General features: G+C 54.0%; 1 protein-coding gene across 1 annotated transcript in view; it reads left to right on the top strand.

The window, feature by feature from the left end:
- The first annotated feature begins 365 nt into the window (after positions 1 to 365).
- CDON (cell adhesion associated, oncogene regulated) overlaps positions 366 to 6,000 on the top strand; it is a 55,960-nt gene continuing 50,325 nt past the window's right edge. Inside the window, exon 1 of the mRNA XM_027655660.1 lies at positions 366 to 490. The gene's annotated coding sequence lies outside the window, so the exon portion shown is untranslated. The remainder of the gene's footprint in view (positions 491 to 6,000) is intronic.

Genomic DNA, 6,000 nt, shown 5'->3' with positions numbered 1-6,000 from the left:
TCCCGGTTTGTTCGGGTGCTCCATCCCGCGTGTTCCCGATCCCGCGTGTCCCCGGTGCCGGCGCAGGGACCCCGCGGCGCCCCGCGCGCACGTGCACCCCCCCCTTCCCCTCCCGCCCCGCTCCCCTTAAAGGGCCCGCACCGCCGCTCCCCGCCGCCCGCTCCCCCCCCTCCCCAGCGCGGTGGGCCCGCCCGCCGGGACACCCGCGCTCGCTCCCCCCCCCTCCTCCCTGCGGTGGTTCGCTCCGCGGGGCGGGGCCTGGCGGCGGCTCCGCCCCCGACACGGGGCGCCGGTGGGAGCGGGGCGGGGAGGGCAGCGGGGCGGGGGGGAGATAAGCGGCGCCGGGCGGCCGGGCGGCGCTGGATGGAGGCTCCCGCCCGCCGGGACGCCCGCCCCAGCCTGGAATGTCCTGGCGAGCCGCCGCCGCCGGCGAGCGGGACCGGCACCGGCAGCAGCAGGACCGGGACCAGGGAGGGGGCGCGGCGCAGAGGTAACGAGCGCGCGCGCGATTCCCGCCGCCGGCGCGCGACTGATGGGGGGGGGGGGGGGGGGGGTGTTCCCGGGAATCCGTGCGGGGCTCCCGGGAATCCGTGCGGGGCTCCCGGGAATCCGTGCGGGGCTCCCGTGGCTCCTCCGTTGCGGCCGCAGGTGTTGGCTCCTGTCACCCCCCGCACACCGCCCGGCTGCGCTCCCCGGTGCCGAGCGGGGACAGACCCCCGAGCCGCCGCCGCCGCGCTCTGATTTACGGTCTCGTGTCTCCGCTTGAAGGAGGTGCCGCGGAGGGGCACGTCCAGCCTTCTTGGCCGCCTTAAGATTGTTATCCTCGGTGCTTTTAACCTGTAAGGTCACTTTCCTCCGCAATTAGGGCGGTGGAAAGTCGGTCCCTGAGGCGGGAGGTGGTGTGTGATGCCCGAGGACTGAGGCTGTAAAGCATTCTGGCATCTTATCTCTAATTATTGCTGTTATTGCGTTAAGCTGCCTCCATCCTTAGAGCCACACGAATCTTGAATTTTAAATGATTTTCCCGTGCTTTGTCTGTCTCTTTGCCAAAAAAAAAAAAAAAATATAAATTATACAGTTCCTGACTTCTAGTGGAAGAACTTTCCAGCCGTCTATCCCATACTTTCAATACTGGTGTTTTTTAAACCAAGAGAGACGTGTTTTTCGCTGCTGGGCAGAAAACAGACGATGTTTATTTTGCCCCCACCTCGCAACTGTGTAAAGGATTGGTGAAGGGGGTGAAGCGATGCCTTAATGTAGCTTTTTCTTTTTAATTATTATTTTACTGCCTTCCCCAACTGTTTTGCTGCCTCTGGTCAGGAGTAGCTGCGCCGAGCCTGGGGCTGTAAAGCTGTCAGCTCTTGAGGGGCTGTTTACTCAGCGAGTTCTGTCTTTCACACATGCTCCAGAAATACAGTTTACCAACCCAAACACCAGCCGAGGTTACCCAGGAGCACGCAGACTTCGGTTGTCCGGGGTTTTATCCTCCGTGGCCCAGCATTTGCCTCGAACAAAGCAGGTAATCCTGGGGTGCTGCTGCCTGGAACCCGCAGGCTTTTCTGCTCATCTGGGAGTTTTGACAGTTGCGATTTATGGGACGTGCAGGAGGAAAAGTGCTCTTGTGGTGGTGGTTGCTGAGGGCGGCAGCCCGCTCCTTCTGCGTTACCAAAACTCGCGGCGAGCGTTTCCCGGCACGGTTTCGTGATGCTTTTCTGTTAAACTCGATATTATTTGCCCTAATTACACCCAGCGTGCTTTTGTTCCCCCAAATCGAAACGGGCGCCATGTGTGAGTCAAACACTTCGAAACCAAACCCTGCTCTTTGGAAGCAGTTGCAAGCCTGTCTTGTGTGGAGGGCTTGGTAACGGAGTGACTAGACAGAAGTTAACGTTTTTGTCCCATAGTTACCCCCCCCCTCCAAAAGAAGAGGGAAGCTTCTGCCTGGCGTGGTTCTGCATCCCAGAAAACCTGCAGGTTTATGGAGAAACCCACGACTTGCCCAAAGCTATTTAAAGTGGACTTACAGATAAAAGTACCAAGGTGGGATCCACTGGGTTACCTGTTGTGTTAAAAGGGATTTTTTTTTTTTTTTCCTCCTCAGGGGGTAGGAAGTGAGATGGGCTCTGGTGTGGAGGGATTAGTAACTCACCCGAGGATGAGTGTGGTGGCTTTGTTGCTTGGATTAATGTGATTTACACCCTTAAGCTGCCCCAACTGCCCCTAAAGCCATGCCTGTGTGTGCAAGGTGAAGTGTGGGAGGGCAAGCTCAGATACACCACGGGGAAGCAGCTTGCAGGGTTGGTTTTTGCCATCCTTCATGCAATCTTGGTGATCTTTCATCCTTTTTCTGTGGTGGGACACCAGCTCTGCATTCCTTGCCCACCAGCCCCTTGGGATGCTGGTGGTGGAGTTTGGTCCGGGCCCCCCCGTGTGCTCCCTCTGCTGGCTTGCTGGGCTGCACTGGTGCTAAACTTTGTGGGTTTTACCCCAAAACTGAGGAGGGGGGTGAAAAAACATGCAAGGAGAGGCCTGACTGTGCTGGGGTGAGTCCCTCCAGCGCTTTCATTATCTCAAGGTGTGCTGTAAGCCCATAAACTGAGGCTCCTGCTTACTTTGGCTCGCTGGTGTGTCAGAGGAATAAGGCAGCTGTGCTCTGACTTCAGGTGATGTCACTTGAGGATTTTAACTGTCAGAGCTTAAAAATACCCTGGCTTGTTTAAAGACTGCTTCTGCAGATGTGGGAATGGGGGAGCAAGGCAGTGGATTGGCCCATGTGAGTGCACAGCCGCTCCAGGGTCCGGCATCTCATAAATCCCCCTCTGCTGTCCCCCAGCAGACCTGCTCTGCCTGACGAGGCCTGGGGCGTGCCACCACTGTGACATTAATTGGTGGCTGCTGGAGGGAAGGCACACTGCTCTGAAGTGTAAGACCAGCAAGGCTTCGGTGCCGAAAAACCAACTGCGAAGCGTGTGATGATTAAATAACTTTGGGAATAAAGCTGCTTTCTGATGCTATGGCACGGTCAGCAGCACCTTCTCCCACATGGCTGTTGGTGTGACTGGGTGTGTGAAGGACCAGCTGCTGTGATTTTGGGTTGTTTGCAGCGCGGGGTGTGAGGGGCTGTGGGTTCTGAGCTGATCTCTGAGTGTTTGTACGTGCACGTGTCTCTCTTTGCTGCACAACAAGCTTTGTGGAAAAGGTTTATGCAGGTTGTGTGAGCTATTTCTGATTCCGTATGAGAAAAGGCATTGAACTTCACGTGGGTTTCCTGTATCTCCCACTAAACCTGCTTTTTACACCTTCTCCAAGAGTTCCTTCACCTCTTCTCATTTTGCCAGGCTTTTTAGCCTGTGCTGGAAAACCTCCTACTGTGCATCTTCCTCATTCCCATGCCCACAGTTGTGACTCTTGAGGGGTTTCATTGCTGTGCTCTGGTCTTGGCACACAGTCTTAAGCAAAACATCATGGAAATGTGGTGAACCTGCTGCTGAACCTGGTTCCACGAAGCTTTGAAACCTTTGATTTAGTACCAGAAACCCTGAGACCTGAGTGAGTCTTCACCCCCAAAGCTGCTGGGTTCGGGTTATCTCAGGTGATGTTTCCTATGGAGTCACTTCCAATCGGCATCTCGGAAATTGACTGAACAAGTTTCGTTTGGCAACATTTTATTTGTCTATAAATATAAGTTACTTGATACTGTAAACTTGACCTGTGTGTGTAGAGTCAGGTTTTTGTCTCCTACTTTGCTTATGATCTCTTAACTAGTGAGGGGCTCCCTTGAGCCGAGTCCTGCCCCTTCCTTGCTGCAGTGGTTTGCTGTCAGTTCTCTGGTTTTGGGTGTTTCAGTGGGCTGGGGAGCTTCAGAGCCAGTTCCTGTCTGCAGCTGGGGTGATCAAAAAACCTTGTATCAAGTGGAATTGGTCAAATTTCCTCTTTAAATGGGAGTTTGCAGCTTGCCCTGCAATTCTGACTCTTAAACTGGTACGTAGGCAACAAACTGGGTTGTCTGTCCGCTATTTTTGCTATTTTGAGCTATTTTGTTAACAGGTGAGCTGGTACTCAGTCTGTTCTTCAGGCATTTTTCTTTTTCTGCTCACTTTCTGCTCTCCTGGAGGCCTCCCTAAGCAAACCCTGCTATTGTGTGTCCCTTTCTCCTACATTGCTTTCTCTGGGATGGTGTTTGTCCTTGGTAAAATAAGCAAAAACCTCTTTTCTATATTACTTTGGCTGGTAAGAGGTCTCCAGCTGCCCTGGCCCAAGAATTTCTAGACAAGATAGTTTCTCTGTGTGTATATATATATAAACTTTTTTTCGGTTGAGTGTTCTTCCAGTAATTTCCTTGGTAGATGGCTCAGTAAAACTTCAGGGCTGAGTGTGTCAGAGTTTTCCACTTTCCCCAGCTCACTTTTCCCTTTCCGGTGGGGATGATGATTCTCCAGTGACAGTGATCACTTTAGGGGAAATGCTTGTTCAGCCCTGTGAGGGATTGAGCCTTGTGCATCGAGACCACCTGCCTTTCCCATTAAGCCCCTGCTTGCTCTTTCTGTGCGTGAAATATCTGCTGTCTTTCAACAGGAGGGAAAACAATCATGTAAGGTGGGTTGTTTTCCCATTTCCCATACCTATAAGATGTCTTGAAGCTCTTCTAGCCAGGTGGGATTCTGCTTTTTTCTTTTTTTTTTCCCTTTTTTCCCCCCTCCCCAGCTCCTTGGGCGCAGTTTCACGTTACAGCTCCATCCGAGGACTCGCTGCTGCAGGAGGTGGCAGGTACATTCCTGCCTCTTCCCCTGCTGTGGGAATCCAGCAGTGGAGCAGCCGCAGGGGAGTGACTCCAGCTAACCCTTCAAAAAGAAAAAGAAGAAAAAATACCCAAGCCCCAAACTTTCCTGGATCTTGCCCCGCAGTTAGAGTTGTTAAATCTTCCACTCGGATGACTGGGGAGGCCCCGGGGGGCTGGGGGTGGGGGGGAGATGGCCCCTTTTGGCAGCAGCGGCTTTTAAATTGGCTTTGCTGTCTTCTAAACCTGCTCGCTCTGCCGCCGAGCCGAGGGGCCGGGTGCCCTCCATCTCCTGCCTCTGGAAATGCCCAACTGAACCGGTTCAGCTCGTGGAAACGGCAAGGAGAAAGGATAAAATCGCCCTCTAAAGCCCGGAGCGGGCGAGGCCAGCTCTGCTGGGATGTTCCCTCCGCCTGGCAGCGGGAGGGAGCTGGGGCGGGGAAGGGAGACCATCCCTCTGGCAGCGGCCGCGCTCCGGGAGGCTGAGCTGAAAGGTGAAACCGCACCCTCGGCCTCACCTGTCTGTCTGATCGTGCCTTTGATTTATACCCCGGGTTCTGCTGTTTAGCTTTCCCCGCAGACTCCAACCATTGGATCTGATAACGAACCAAGTGGTTGAGCCTTATTTGTTTAATTCAAAGAGGAGTTTAATATTTCCTACCTCGCAGCGTGCAGAGGCTCTGCCTCGCAGCCCGTGGTTTTCCTTGCAGGGAACCTGTAAAGTGCCAAGACAAGGGCAAAAGGGCTCAAGCTGTGAGCAGCCCCTTGTTGGAACAGTCTTGGCAAAGAGGCCAGGCACCACTAGTTTACATTTCTGGGGGTGTTTTGTCTCTGCAAAGGTGGCTGAGGTTTGTGCTGCCTGTGAAGTGTTGTTCCCTGCCAGCTCACCTTTCATGTGCTGGTGAGCCCCAGGTACTCATGGAAGGGAGCTGTGGGGACCTTCTTGGCCCACCTTAATCTTAGGTGAAGAACAGATGGGTCCCAAATGCCTCTATAATCACACTGCAGCATCTACTGGAGCACTGAAGGACAAGCAGGTGCTGGAGATGTCCAACCTCCTGGAATTTTATTTTGTGTAGGCACCCTGTGTCGGAGAGCAGGCTGCTCTAGCTGGAGATGCTCCTCTTCCTGGAGGGGCCTGGCACCAGGGGTTTCCTTTCCCAGTCCTTAGTGAGTGAAACAAAGCATTTATCTGGGTAAAAGGCTTCACTCTAAAGAATCTT

Source organism: Corapipo altera, unplaced genomic scaffold (assembly GCF_003945725.1).
Source record: "Corapipo altera isolate COAL_440 unplaced genomic scaffold, ASM394572v1 71, whole genome shotgun sequence".
Lineage (NCBI taxonomy): Eukaryota > Metazoa > Chordata > Aves > Passeriformes > Pipridae > Corapipo > Corapipo altera.
This window is presented reverse-complemented; position numbering and strand designations above follow the sequence as displayed.